This window comes from Callospermophilus lateralis, chromosome 8, assembly GCF_048772815.1.
Source record: "Callospermophilus lateralis isolate mCalLat2 chromosome 8, mCalLat2.hap1, whole genome shotgun sequence".
Taxonomy (NCBI): Eukaryota; Metazoa; Chordata; class Mammalia; order Rodentia; family Sciuridae; genus Callospermophilus; species Callospermophilus lateralis.
Window position 1 is genome coordinate 85,196,261 of NC_135312.1, and position 15,778 is coordinate 85,212,038.

At 38.0% G+C, this 15,778-nt stretch overlaps 1 protein-coding gene across 1 annotated transcript in view; it reads left to right on the plus strand.

The window, feature by feature from the left end:
* Col25a1 (collagen type XXV alpha 1 chain) overlaps nt 1-15,778 on the plus strand; it is a 435,459-nt gene that overhangs the window by 238,765 nt on the left and 180,916 nt on the right. The gene's annotated exons all lie outside the window — the stretch shown is intronic.

The window sequence follows — 15,778 nt, forward strand, 5'->3', positions numbered from 1 at the left end:
TCGGAAGTGATACCCCCTGTGGGCTTGGCCCAGGCCTCCCTCCTTAGCAACACTCCCTTTGAAGTCTGTTGGAGCTTTGCCTGCATAAAGAGCCTGAGATGGAGCCCTTGGAGAGTTTCACTCTCTTTTTTTCTTTCCTTGAGTAGGTCATAGCTCTAGCATTCCAGTCTGCTTTGCACTCATAGGAACAGATTATCTTGTCAGCTTTGAGCTAGATGTGTTTTTGAGTAATATCCTGGATATCTCTTGTCTGACCCCAGTGTTTATTCTGTGCACTGTGCCTTTACAGTAGCAATGATCATTGGCCTTGAGATATTTTCTCATCCCAGATAGCCAGTTTGCTGCAGGATTCAAAGACTCCATATTGGCAACTTACCTAGCAGGCCAGCATGGTCTGGGGAGAGGGGCTTAGCATATACTCATTTACTTGATTCAGAGGAAGCATTGGCTTCCAAATATCTTTTGCAGTCTTCCTGTCACGTTCAAGGATGGAACATAAATCACGGTCAGAAAGTCTTTGCTTCTGTAACTGACTTTCAGCTCTTGCTTAATGCTAGGCAGATGGCATGCTCTGGGTCTAGGAGTCTTTACTCTTTGGCTTCATATTTAAGCCTCTGTCTTTAAAACTAGAAATAAACCACTACTATCCAGGAAAAAACCCGGAGATTACAGCTAGAGTAGCATGTTCAAGACATTTTTGTGTGACATACATTTTCGCCATGTGGAGAGAGAGTCAAATCTCATTTCTGCCAGGGTACTAATATTTCCTCTTTGATTCTTTGAAAATTCAAGTAGCACTTGCTTTCTTAGCTATCTATTAGTCCAAATTTTCTACTTAAAGATTTCCATTGTCCTCGTGTTATTAAATATAGGAAAGAGAACTGACATTATTAAATTATTATTATTAAATTTACAGCAGGCTATAGCCTAGGCACTTTAGACATGTAATTTCCTTTTGTTCTCAACAACCCTCTGATGTTATCATTCCAATAATGTTCAGTGGGAGAAAAGAGAGGGAAAAAATATCAACTATGCTATCTTTACTAATACAGTGGATGTTACCATAGTACTTAGAACCCTATATCATATGGCCCTTGTAGGTTAAATACCTGTTAATGAAATCTTGTTGAGACTCTAATTTCTAAACCCTATCCATGACTTCTAAGAACTATCTGCTTTCTATTAAAATTTGCTTTATAGGTACAAATTAAGTGACTTTATAACAAATTTCCATTATGTTTCTTATATCTGAGTAAATATGAATGAGTAAATAATAGCAATATGATTAGGTACTTATTAACAACATATTTATATAAAGGCAGTATTCAATTATTGATGATTTTAATTTTTAGTGATCTTATTCCTCCTAATTTTAGCATCATTTTATGTATAGCTTTTCCTTCTACTTGTTTTCTATGAACTGATATCTGTCAGTTTATATAATTTCATTTTTAGAAAAAATAATCTCCCTGATTTTGTGTCTTTTAAAATATCACTCAGCTATCTCCATGTTATGCTTTGGATATGAGGTGTCCCCCAAAACCCCAAAACTCTTGCATTAATGCAGGAATGTTTGGAAATAAAATGATCGGGTAGTGAGAGCTGTAACCTAATAGATCTGTCCTAGTTTGACTGGGCTGACTGGGTGGTGACTATGGACAGGTGGGGTCTGACTTGAGGAGGTGGGTCATTGGGGGAGTGCTCTTGATGAGTTCATCTTCCTGAGGCCCCTTCCCTTCCTCTCCCTGCTTCTTGACTACCGTGAGGGGAACAGCTTCCCTTGGTAATACCCTTCCACCGATGTTCTGCCTCATCTTGGGTTCAGAGCAAAGGACTCAGTTGACCACAGACTGAACCTCTGAAACCATGAGCCCCAAATAAATTTTTTTTCCTCTAACTTGTCCTTGTCAGGCATTTTGGCCACAGCAAGGAAAAGCTAGCTTTTGTGGGGTGACTAACATACTCCCCAAATAAGAAACTGAATACGACATCAAGATTTTGTTTGCCATTTTAATCACAAATGCTCTTGCCATCATTCTGTACTCTAAACATAAAGTCCAAAGGTCATCTGAAAAGTTGAATAATCTTGCTTCTTGGCACATAATTTATGGCAAGTAAATAAACTTCCTCTGGCCCTGGGCATGGGAGGCACTGTGGTTTCCTGTGAACAGAAGGATCACAAAGTGTAACTGAGGATCCTGATGTGATTCTCTTGTCATTCACTTTCTCATTATACAAAAGATGGCATTAGGGCACTGCTCTGAAGGAACAAACAGCAACAGACTGGTTGTCCCAAGGGGTGGATGGCAGATCACATTGTCCCTCATTATCACAAAGAGTCAAGTCATCTGATTTTCTTCGCCCTCCCAATGTAATGGTCTCAAGTAAGAAAGTAAGATTAACAAATAAGACTTAACAAAAAAAAAAAAAAAAGAAAGAAAGAAAGAAAGAAAACCATACATAATGATAAAATTTAGTTTAGCAACCTTGCATTTATATCTTCATTTGATATATTTTGGAAAGCTTGGATATGTCACTCTAGAATTATGTGTGGATATATAATTATATGTTTCTCTTGTCAGTTTCCATATTCTTGCATGTTGAGATCATTTATAATTTAAAGCTTGAAATGCAACTTGCATTAGATCCCACGTATCAATTTTCTCTACAAGAAGCTATTCAACCTTGTCCATTTTGTCAAAAACATGTTACTACCATAGGAGTCTCTGCTATAAATGGCTGCAATGGGGCACTTTTATGATAATATATGTAATTTTTTTTTAATGTGAGTAGCAAATACTTTTTTCTGTTTTCTTTCTCATAAAGGTAACAATTATAAGCATACTGCTTTAAAGGACCCTATGCAGGCTTTTTGAGTGTCTAACTCAAATGCGACAACTGTTACTTGCAAAAATGATGATATGCTGACCATTGTGTTCCTGACCATGAAATTGCATCCTATTTTGGATATCTTTAGAATATATTCATATTGAAATAAGAAGTAAAGGGTTTGATCAAAATTTACAAAATAACTTCAGTGTTTTCAGATGGAGCCAATTTTCTTCTTGTTCTGATTTTCAGAGTCAGGAGGGGATGCAGTCCCTCTGTCCTTTTGTCCCCAAAGGAAGTACCATTGTACTATTCATGAGTCACAGAATCAAGCAAGTCCTGTACGTGCAGCTGGAAGGGAGTCAGGAGACCTTTTTTAACTGGCTGTTTTATTGGTATCAGTCTATCAAGCCCTATAATTATGCTTGACTGACAGAGATATGATGTTATTGTTGGTAGCAAGAACCCTCTGAGGTGTGAAACATGACGCCATTGCACAGCAGTTCCGTTCCATCCACCTTCCACAATTGTCAACTCGGTTTGAACCTTAGAATCTTGTTGACAGATGAATGAAGCAGACTCGGCCAAGTTAAGCTTACAGTGCTATTTCTGCCAATGTGGTAAATGAATTAGGAAGAGAAATCTCCGTAGAACGTTCAAAAGAAACTCTTGACATTTCTACTTCAAATTGAAAAAAAGAAATCTATACGATTTTTAATTCAAAAGTAAATCTTTTCCAGATATAACCACAATCGATAGCAACTACCTACCATATGTCACATTACCTACCACTTCTCGTTCCACCCCTTTGACCTAGAAATTTATTACACCTGTTTTACAGAGGAAGAAACTGAGGTTTGGGCTGTTTGAGTAATTTGATCAAACATGCACATCAAGCAGGAGGTAGGTCTGGAATTTGATCATAGGCTTATCTCTCTTTAAAGCTCACTGTCCCCATATTTCTGCAAGAGTTTTTTTTCAGACAGTAAGGTCTAAACGTTACCACCTACTTTGCAGTTATCTTATTTTATCCTTTATTGTGTATGGTTCATATCACACTCTCCTTAGTTGCTTGTAGATCTCACAACTTGTATGTGTTCTTTCATACTTCCAGTTATTTAAAACTAACTTATGATGAATCATCTAATTATCATCCAATGGAAGCCAATCCTGTAAAAGTGACATTTGTCTCTTGAGTCAAGAAACCTATTTTCTTGAAGTTTCTCATAAAAAGTTCCTATACTTACTTCTTTCTTATACTGATGCTTAATTATGAAAATATTCTCTTTTGACTCTTTAAATGGGTAGGGACTCTTCTCTTGTAATAATAGGGTACTGTTGTTGATGGAAAGAGCAAACAATCCATCTTGTAGGAGGTAGTATCATTACAACATACCAAGATAGCGAGATATATCCAGTCACCAGAACAAGCTAAAGAAATGAAAAACTGGAGAATTAATATGTCATTGAAGGCTACTTGGGGATGAAATTATAATAGAATGACAATAGTCTATGGCAGGTTTTATTTGCCTTCTAGAATAGAGGGAGAAAAAAATAAATATAATTATAAACCAACTACTGGGAGGTTCCCAGTATGTCATTTCTGCTCTTTTGAGTGGTTCAGGTGACATTTTTGGTGAGGTCAATGTTTAGCAGTGATTTGCCTTAATTCTTCCTCTGCTATTGGTTCTGTAGATTGTATGCCAGGTTAAGAAGAACTTTAGAATTCTGAAAGTGGCAATGACAATTAATAAGTTTACATTTGAACTGTGATAAATTGAAGCATGTTGAAGTGGAAAAAGCAAAAAGAAAGAAGAGGAAATATATATGCAAGTTTAAATGTTATTTTTCTTTGCAACATTGGTTTTTGTTGTGGGGTATTTCTGAATATCATCTGTTTTAGAATAATTTAAATTGTTGTAGCAGACACACATTGAGATGTTAGTGGCTTACCACAATAAAGATTCATGTCTTATACGTGGTTAGGGGCAATTCTCCTTTCAGGAACCCAGATGAATGGAGATTCTGCCATCATCAACATGTGGGTTCCAAGGGTCTCCTGGGCATGGACCTATAGCCATCAAATAGATAAGAGAGTAGAGGGTCAGAAGGGAGGTTTTTTTTTTTTTTTTTTTTTGAGCAAAAATATTGGAAGTATACACTTTTTTGGTTTGTATCACTTCCAACCACAATCCTTTGAAGAGAGTCAAATTAGATTCCTATCTAACTTTCAGGGAGATAGATATAGTTGTGAGCTCAGAAGAAAAGGTAAACAAATTAGGGAAATCTCTGATATCCTATCTGGAAATAATTTCTTAAGAATCCCCAGAGAGATGTATATAGATACGTGACCTCTGTTACAATTTAAAGAATATTCATTAAAACTATTATCACTAGAAACCCAACTAGAAAAAAACAAAGAAGGAAGAGATTTAAAATAGAGAGCAAGCTGGACATGATGGCACATGCCTATAAACCCGGTGACTTGGTAGGCTGAGGCAGGAGGATTGCAAATTTGAGGCCTGCATCAGTCTCAACAGTTTAATGAGACTCTCAGCATTTAATGAGATCCTGTCTCAAAATTTAAAAAAATGAAAAGGACTAGGGATGTTGATCAGAGGGAAAGCACCCCTGGGTTCAGTTCCCAGTACCAAAACAAAACGTATAAGTTGAGAGATGGTTCATAAGCACAGTGAGGTTTTAGCCCATCTTTTCTTATTGTTTCAGATCTGGAACATCTATAAAAATTTAAATATAGCACATATTATAATATGATAGTTATTAATATTAATACATTAGCTCTATTTTGATGCACGTGTTGATTTCATTGAAATCTTTGCAAAATTGAAAACTTGGGACTTAATGGATTAATACCAGGGGGTGAGACCAGGCCTGCCAGGTAACTTCATAAAGGCTTTTGATTTTAAACACTTTCCACATGTTTAAACACTATTTCACATTGCTATGGACTTTCCTTCTATTTCTCTGGCCACTGAATGACTTCATGACTTTTCATCGGTAACAGAATTAGGTACAAGGAAACCTCCTTAACTAGGAACAATATTGGTTATCTGTGTTGTCTCATATTCCTGTTTGTTTCACATTGAAGTTTGATCTTTAATAAGGACTCTGTGATAAAAGAATGAGCACTTTTAGGTTCACTTTCATGAAATGTGAAGCGTGATCCCTGCTGTTCTTATGGTGTGAAGTCAGGTGATTAAAACAGAAAAAGTGAGAGTTTAGGGGTGAATCCTCTCTCTTCCAAGGATAGTGGGTAGGTAGAATAAAAGGGAGCTAAAGAGTGCTTAAAAAAATAAATATAGTACATGTCCATCTGATTTTTTTAAAATAAACTTTATAGGATAAACCCAGGGCTTCATACATACTTGGCAAGTGCTCTCCCACTGAGTTATATTCCCAGCTACAGTCAAGAGTTTCTAAAAAATAAAAAGTAAGCTCAATTTATCAGTTTTAAAGTCTTTGCTTTTAATTGATTAGATACCTGCATACCACCATAGTACCCAGTCTACTAACAAATGGAGTGTCACATAACCCCTGCCTGTTTTACTTTCTTGTCACCAAATGCTTAATCACATTGCTAAATTCCTAGGACTGTTTATATGAGCACACATCTTATGGGACAAATTATTATGGGACTCCTGTGGATTTATAAAGTAATATCTACCCTATAGTCAAGTAGCCACTTTAAAATCAAGTGCTGTAACAAAAGCAGGCAGAACCATTGTGAATGTTGGAATTTGAACAAGGTCAAATGAGTGATCTGGTTGACCATTTTTTCCTCCTTAGTGGCTGAGCATTTGACAGTATTCAGCAGCACATGATCAGAGCTCAATGTTCTCATTCTTCTAAACTAGCTACTTAAAATGCTGACAAAGTGTGGTTCCTGCTTAATTTCTGGTTACGTGGACACCTTGAAGCTCTCCTGTATTTGGTCTAAGTTAACAAAATGTTCTGTTGATCCGAACTAGGTTGTGAGCTAGAATATGGAAAGCATCCCTTCCTTTAGTTATTAAATGTCCTTCAATTTTGCCTTTGGTGGAATTTAAAAGGTATCAAGCCATGGAATCTAAAGTGTTCCAGATTGTCTCAATGTTTTAATTTATAAATGATATTTATAATGCACAGTTTAATTTCACAAATCTTCCTGCTTTCATAAATTAGCTTAGAGTTAAATTACATAAAACTTTTGCTTTTCTGTTACTTGCTAGTAATTTGAGCCTCAAAGATACACACAAAATTATTTATTTCTACATAATTTTTGTTAGAATTTCCCTGTGGTCAAGGGAATGAACAAAAGGTATAATGTAGAATTTAGACACAGGAAATGCTTTAAGGATAGTTAATCATTAGTTCATATGTTTATTTAAAACAGCATCCTTTCATTCATCAAACTTATACCTAGCATCTAATTTGTGCCATTTCTTCTACTGTACCATGGAGATAAAATGGCAAATAATATACATCCCTGTTTTCAGGGACCTTAGAATCTTGTGGAGAATGAAATAAAGCAAAATCCTAGCAATATTATGAGAGAAATTTGTTCATGATATGTCAGGGTACGGTGGGGGAACAGTGGAGGAGTAAATGATCCAGATTTAGCAATATAAAGGGCATCAGGGATGCCTCTGGATCCAATCAATTTCAAGGTCTTATCAAGGTGAAACATCAAAGTAGTGGGTACTTTCGAGAAGTTAGCATTTTCAATACCTTTGAGGTAGAAGAAAGAATGGCATTTTTGGGGAAATCATGTATTCAGTAAGGCTAGAACATAAAGTCCAGGAAGGGAGATTGGAAAGTAAGGAGTGAGAGCTGAGATTTTGGGGAGAGAGGCTGTGAAGAAATGCAGATGCAGGCTAATTTGTTTCCCTAAACGTAGGCAGGCTCCTGAGAGACTCAGTTAAGCAGGAGAGCAGCAGCATGGCTGGGGAGACATTTTGGGAAGAGCACTCATGCTAAAGGCCAAGGTGGAGGAGCAATGGGAAGAGAAAGATGATCAGGACAGTATGGCAGCTATTAAGGTGGGAAATAGAATGGGGTGGAAGAAGGGTGGCAGGGGAGATGCAGAGGATGGGGAGGATTCAGGGGTGTTGATGAGGTAGAAATGGTGAGATGCACAGCTAGGTAGAGTAGTGAAGACGAGCGAGCAGGGGGGGTGCTCTCAGCTGGAATCTGGGCCAGGCCATTGGGACAGAGAATAAAGAAGCAAGAGCAGAGGAAGGAGGATGTGGAGGTCTTCTGCTGAGAAGGTATCAGGGAGCCTTTTAGGATTTATACAGAGGATGGGAGGAGGGTCCCAGGGGAAGAGATTGAGGATGATTCTCCAATGAGGGCAAAGAAGGACACTGCAGGGGCGGAAACCCAAGAAAAGGAGACTTCTAGGGAGAAAAATAGATTTCAGTTTTGAAAATTTTGAGTTTGAATTATTGGTAAGGTATGGAGTAGAGATTCCAAGCTGTTCCCATTGTGACACAAATGAGTATGCACTGGGGTTTTAGTCTCTTCACGCTGAGCTGCTAGCGTGGTTGGAGTGCTGGTGCTCCTGCAAAATGCCAAAGGAGTTTTTTTAAAAAAGGATCAATGGGCTTACTAATAAAAATGACCTTGGTGATTTTATCAGTCAGGATTGTCAAAGAAACACAACCAGTAGGAAACCTAAATATGTAGGGAGATTTATTTTATGAGATTGACTCACACAATTGTAATCCAAAATTTGTATGCAGGCCAGCTGGCTGGAAACTCGGGCAAGATTTCTCTGCTGAATCTTGAAGTAGAATTCCCTCTTCTCTAGGAAAAACCTCAGTTTTTGCTCACAATCCCTTTCACTGGCTGGCTGTAGCCTCCCCACATTATTGAGGGAAATCTACTTTACTTAGCCTACTGAGTGTAAATGCTAATCACATCTACTGAACATCTTCCCAGCAGCATCTAGACTAGTGTTTGTCCAAACAGCTGGGCACCAGAGCCTAATCAACCTGACACAAAAAGTTAATAATCCTTCTACACTGATGTTTTAAAATAAACACCGCTTCAAACTCAGCTTTTTCAGATCCCTACTGAACATGACAGATGTATACTCGCCCTTGTCCCATATTTCTTTCTTCTTCCCATTCTAAGTCATTTCCTCCTCCTTCTATTACCCCTTTCCATGATTTAGCTTTCATATTCCATGTGAATAACTTTGTAACTTTGGGAGTAAGATTAGGCATGTGTAACATGACACCCATTCCTGGCTAATATGAAATTAGATGTTAGATACCTAAACCGTTTCCTATTGATCATTTGACGACACAGCCCTGTGAGGTAGGTGGGCAGAGAGCTTTGTTCTGTTTTACTTCACATAGCTGTTAGTAGAACTCAGAGAAAGGGAGTGACAGACTTAAAGGACATAGATCCTGTTATTGTTTGGATGTGATATATCCCCCAGAAGCTCCCGTGTTAATGCAGGAGTATTTGGAGGTAAAATGATTGGATTGTGAGAGCTATAATCCAATCAGTCCATTCTAGTTTGAATGTTCTACAGGCAGAGCCAGGTGTAGTGGCTCACACCTGTAATCTGAGTGGCTCAGGAGGCTGAGGCAGGAGGATCAAAGCCAGCCTCAGCAAAAGCGAGGTGCTAAGCAACTCAGTGAGACCCTGTCTCAAAAATACAAAAATAGGGTTGGAGGTGTGACTCAGTAGTTGAGTGATCCCGAGTTCAATCCCTGGTGCCAAAAATAAAAAGGAAAAACTACAGGCAGGTGGGGCATGGCTAGAGGAGGTGGGTCATAGAGGGTATGTTCTGGAAGGGTGCGGTCCCTTCCCCTCTTCCCTCTTCTTCCCAGCCACCATGAAGTAAGTAGTGCTCTTCTGCCATGCCCTTCCACCATGATGCGCTGCCTCACCTTGGTCCCAGAGCAGTCGAGTCAGCCAACCATGACTAAATCCCTAGAAACATGAGCCAAAATAAACTTTTCCTCCTCTAAGTCGTTCTTGTCAGGTATTTGGGCATGGTGACACAGAGCTGACTAGCCCAGCTTCTAAATGGCAGGTAGGCAGAGCATGAGCTCTGAATGCTTGTATCTGACCTTTCTGCAGCAAATAAATGCAGACGCACACTTCTGTGGGAACGGCTACAAGATGATCTATTTGACACATTTGAGGATGAAACATTTCCAGAAAACCCAGAATTTGAAACCTATATTTAAGATAGAGTGGTTGGTGATGGCATTTCTGTTGCCCGGAGCCTGTAACAGGAGGGAGGATAAAGGACAGTCCTGGAGCAGTTGGGGGTGCCCAGGAACTGAGGGGTGCATTAGTCAGGAGGTCTGAGTCAGACCAAGCCACAGAGGCGAGGGGGATGGCTCTTCCTGACTTCTTCTCCCCACGGTTCTCTCCTGGCTCTGGACCTGTCCCACCTCCCAGTGTTCTGTGGGCAAAGAGGAGAGTGGAGACGGGAAAAACTACAGCATCCGCACCAAGTGGCTGAATCACCACTTCCTTCTATGAATATCCAAATGAAATCCATATTTGTGTAGCTAACCCACAGAAAAAGAAGGGGAAGGTTTGGCAGGCATAGTAGAAACCCAATCTGGAAACTACAAATTTAAAAACAATTATTTTAAATTTCATATCACAAACTTCCTTTTGGAGACTTCCGTTAACTACATCTATGTTAGGCTATTCTTCTGGGAGTAGAAATATAAGCATTCCAGAGCTTTGTGCTGCCCAGGGCCCATGGATTTTATAGTGCACATGAAAGCATACTTGAGCCCTGTACTGCAGACATGGTCTTTTATTCTGATATATAATTTCATTCAACAGTAGTAGACACACATACTTGGTCTCTTGATTTGCAGTTTTGGGAACAATTTCAACTTGCTCCCTTCCAGAGAGCATTATTAACAACCAATTGGCATACAGTCTCAGGCTTTTTCACAGGTGAGAGTGGAAGTTGAAAGAGTGGATTAGAGAGTTCTCTGCAGGCACCCCAGATAATTTATCGCCCTTCTGTGGTAACGGCTGAATGTATATATCTTTCACCATATGTAGCCTTCCATTTAGACTTCTAATCAATGGTAAAGAATAAGAACTAGTTTTTAAAAACCATCCCTTGGAGTGGAACTAATCAGCTTGTGGTTTCCTTTCAGGTAGTCTGACCATTATCCAATATGCCCTATATATATCCTTGGATAGGAAATGACCTAAACTTCCACTTCCAGTTGTGTGGATTATTTATCCTGACGCCCCCTCCACCTCCATCCAACCCTCTACTTTGCATATTAAAGTTAAGCCTCTAATCACTGAATCTCCATGTCTGGAAAGTTGATCTGGAGTTGCCATTGCATACAAACTTACTTTGTACATTATATGGCAAGAGTTGAAAAGAAACTATTTTAGAATTCTCGTATTGTTTACTAGTTTGAAAGTCGTGTGAAAGATGAGGATTTATCCCTTTGCCTGACGAGATTCCCCTGGGCTTTATTTGTTAAGAATGTTATTTTCCCAGAGGAATTAGCTTCCCCTGTTTAGAGGGCGTAGAAATTCCCTTTTTAAACTTGAGTTTGGTGATGTTAATAGAGTTTAGAAGAGAGTTTGGAGAACGTAAATAAGCTGATGGCAATTTCAGATCGTTGGAACAAAATGAAAAATGGCTTGACCTTGTATCAAATATCATAATTTATAGGAAACTCACTACAGAGATTGTATATTTCTTATAATATGAAGTTTCCTATGTGCAGATATTTAATCAAAAACACAAGGCAAATGAATTTGAATTGGGAAACCTCCTCCTATTCATCATTGTGGGGAGGGAAGGCTTTTATTTTGTCATTAAAAAGTATCCTTAAAAAGTGGTCAATTTCTTTCATCCCTCTTTCATTTCATACTTTATTTCAGAACTTTTCATACTTTCTAAAAATTCTGATAACTAATTACTCCATTCTCTAGGTTTCTGTTAAAAATAAATTAAACAGGATGTTTTCATGCATGTAAATTATCACTGGAAATTGATTGACCTTCCTTTTCTCTATAGTGTTAGGTCACCAAGAGGCAGCCTACTTTAGGACTTTCAATGATTTTAACACTCTTATAATGTCAGTAAATTAGGCTTCATGGGCCATATAAGCATTCCTTTTGGGAAGAGTTTGGAAGCAGTCAGGGCGATGGGTTACATTAGGATGTTTCTTGTTCCGGGACTGGAAGTGAGCATCATTTCAAGTGTGAAGTATTTCCTCACTACATCCTGCTTTTGTTGACTGACAGTAGCTATGAAAGGTGGCATACTATTAAAATCAGCATGATGAATCTCTTGCAAAAGAACAGCTCTTGGTGCAGTATTTTCACCTTGCCTCACCCTGTACTGGCTAGGATTTTAAATACCTTACCATAACAAGAGTGGTCTCTAAATGTAATCCTAAATTGCAGACCTTCAAAAAAAAAATTTTTTTTTTTTTGGATACTGGGGGTTGAACACAAAGGTGCTTTAACATTGAGGTAAACCCTCAACACTTTTTATTTTGAAACAGGGTCTCATTAAGTTGCTAAGGGACTTGTTAAGTTACTGAGGCTGGCCTGAAACTTGTGATCCTCCTGCCTCAGCCTCCTGAGTTGCGAGTTTGCAGGCATGCACCATCGTGACTGGCAACCTTCAGAATTTTTACTTTATAACCAAAAATAGCTGAATGTTTGACATTATCCATTTATTTTATCTTATGGAGCTCTATAATATGGATATTACTTATATAAAACTTTAGCTACTTATCTATATATGATATATGTATATGTATAGTTATATATAATATATATTTTATATATGTAGAAGTATATATAAATTATAAATATATATATAATGTGTAGATAGATACATCTAGCCTATGGAATATTAACCCCATAGGGGAGTATTAAGTTTTAGCATCGGACATGTGCAAACTTTTATTCTTAACAAATTTTAAAATAATGCATCTATAGAAATCAACCAAGATACTATCTCTTCAGTCAGAATGTTTGGTAGCTCAAACTTTTCTGCTAAGTGAGAAAAATAAAGTTTTAGAAGAATCTCTTCTTAAGATTTTAATCTTCAAACCATGGAAAGTCTGAGAATTCACAGAACACTCAAAATATAGAGTTTACTAGCTGGGAATCTTAGAGATTGAATCCAAGTTATCTCTTCATTTTCTAAGTTAACGAACTGCAGATGAAGCTCAAGTGGGACTCTGCCGAGGGCCATTGCTACACCACATAGAACCACTTGGCAGTAGTGACAAAGGACACAGTGAATAATGGTATTCAGTATGTTACACCTAAATCAATTCATTTCTAAGGGAATGTCTTTTAAAATGCTTCATATAGTAAAGAGTTCAATTCATCAAAGTCATTGTGTCGCATCTGTTAGAAAGATTCTTTTCTTGCTGAGCTATAGCCAACAAATTTTCCAGAAATGACATTTTCACAGCTTATTCTGTTCTCATCCTGACACAAAGGACATCACAAGTATGTCTTGAGTGACACTGAAGATAGATTAGAATAAGCATTCTGTTTGTGCATATGGGGGTTTCAGATCTTAAGAGAAGTGAATATTTATAGGTCAAGATGTTTTTTGAGTTTCAGTCAGCCATGAACTATTTATCACATTTTTTGCTTCTTAAATACTTGTGGGGTTAAGGAGTAGAATAGCACTATGGAAGGAATTTATTTCCTATTCTTTAAATAACCTTCTTTAATTACTTGATTATCCTTTAATTACTTGATTTAGACTTCAAAATTTTGTCAATCTCTTGCTTTATCTTAATTTAAATGGCAATGGGGTTGAGAGAAGGTTGGGGAATTTACTTGTTGAATTGAGTTAAAATACTTGAATAACTTGGTGACTGATTTTGTTCCTTTTGGATTCAAGTATTATTTAAATATTTATGTTTGTACACCTGTAAGAATCAAAATTTATTGTGCAATGGTATAAGATTGAATGATATGTGTTTGGGGTAAAGGATATTGCCATCAAAATACAATGGATTTTTTTCTACTAAGTTTAGAGGAAAACATGATTCTACAGAATCATTAAATAGGTTTAATATTTCTTCTTATTACCTACTATGTGCTGTTCATGAAAAGGAGGTGTTGAAAACAATTTAGACAACTTGACTTTTTCTATATCAGAAAATAGGCAAGTTAAAGTTTCATTCCTTATGATATTCTTGGATCATAAAGCAAAGATGTTCCAAACCTATCAGTTCCTGAAAAAATTTGAAAATCTGAATCATGGTTTATTTGAAATACTTAACCTCGTGTTCTCCTGGTTTGAAGTGCCTTACACTGCTCCCTCCAGGCATTGCAACAAAACTGTGCAAACAAGGGGACCAGATTCCACTGTACTACAGATGGCTCATGTGGGAATTTACACAGGAGCTCAAGGAGCCCGGAACTCTACTACACCTGCCCTCTGACATTGGTGAAAAATCCTCCCTCATCTTAATGGCAGAACCAGGTCCCTTGACTGCCTTTGTGTGTAAGGAGTCTCCATATTGCTCATGTCCTAGTTCATGCTTCATGTCCCTGTACAGTCTTTGGAAGAGTTCACATGCATGTGTATATACGTGCAAGTGTTCTGTGTGAACCAAACTGAAACTTTCCCCTGAACTCTCCTTTCAAAAAAATAAATTAATTAAAAATAATATGACTGAGATTTGCATTTTGTCAAAAGCTTTGAAAAGATGGCTTTAGCAGACTTTATTTCTGAAGGTTTGTACTGCCTTTCTACCTTTAAGAAGGGCCTGGTGGGCTAGCCTGATTTACTTCATGCACGCCAATTATTAATACAAATGTCCACCTTAGCCTACTTCCTTTCATTTATACAATTTCAGAGTGGGCCAGTCAGCCATGCCCCAGGTGGGAGATGAAGCCATTCGTGCATGCGGCCGTGTGCTCTATTCTCTCCCCAGTAGACTCCTGAGCATGCTGTGGCTACAGCCCATGCAACACTTTCTTTTATCCCTTAGCAGTTATTTAGAATCATTCACAAAGAACCTGGGGAGCCTCATCAATAGAGGTAATTTAGCCAGTGGCTCTAAAAATGCTAAGCTACATTCTCTGTCTCAACTGAGAACATTTGTATTACAGAAGAAAAGAAATGTATTCAGAATACTCTCAGTAATATTACATTTTCTAATTCAATCCCAGTATCACTAATTGTAATGTTCCCTGTTAAAATAAAATGGTTTATTTTTCATTACAATCAATTCTTTCTTAATTAGGAGAGAATTTTAACTAGTTCTCACAATTTGATCCTCTGTTATAAGGTTTTCCAATCACTTGGGAAGCATAGGAACAAAATAAGGAAATCTGAAAGAATTTATTAGCCTCTGTGTTGCCTGTGGCTGTAAGTCCCCCATTAAAGGATCCAAACCTTATTTTTTTTTCTTGTTTATCTAGCATCCCTGTGGTGCCTGACATTTAAGTACTTGATATTGACTAAACACAAATGCATAAAAGGAGGAATTTTTACAGTAAGTTGTTTATGATATGTTTCTCGCTGCCCAAGGACTGTGTGGTATGACATCATAGAAAAGTGTGGACTCTAGGATCTAACAGAACTGAGTGTCTGTAGCTCAGTTATTTTCCACTGATTGTGTAATCTTGGGCAAGTCACTCAGTGTTTCTCTTGGTTTCCACAATGGTGAGGTGGGGCTCTTCATGGCACCTACTGAAGTTCCCCAAAAGCATTAGCACTGCCCCATGTGCGTTAGCCACTGAAGGAGCATGCAGCATATAGGAGAGATGAGTCACCAATGTCTGTAATTTCAGGCAGATTGTAATGTCATGAAAGAATTGAGACAGTATCTGTGGATATTCACAGGAAATGAAGTTCTCGGCCACAGGGGAGAAGGTGAAGCTTTGTGAAGGAGGTATAAGCCCCTCATCATGGATGGGATTTTGATAAGTGGAATGAGCAGAAGGC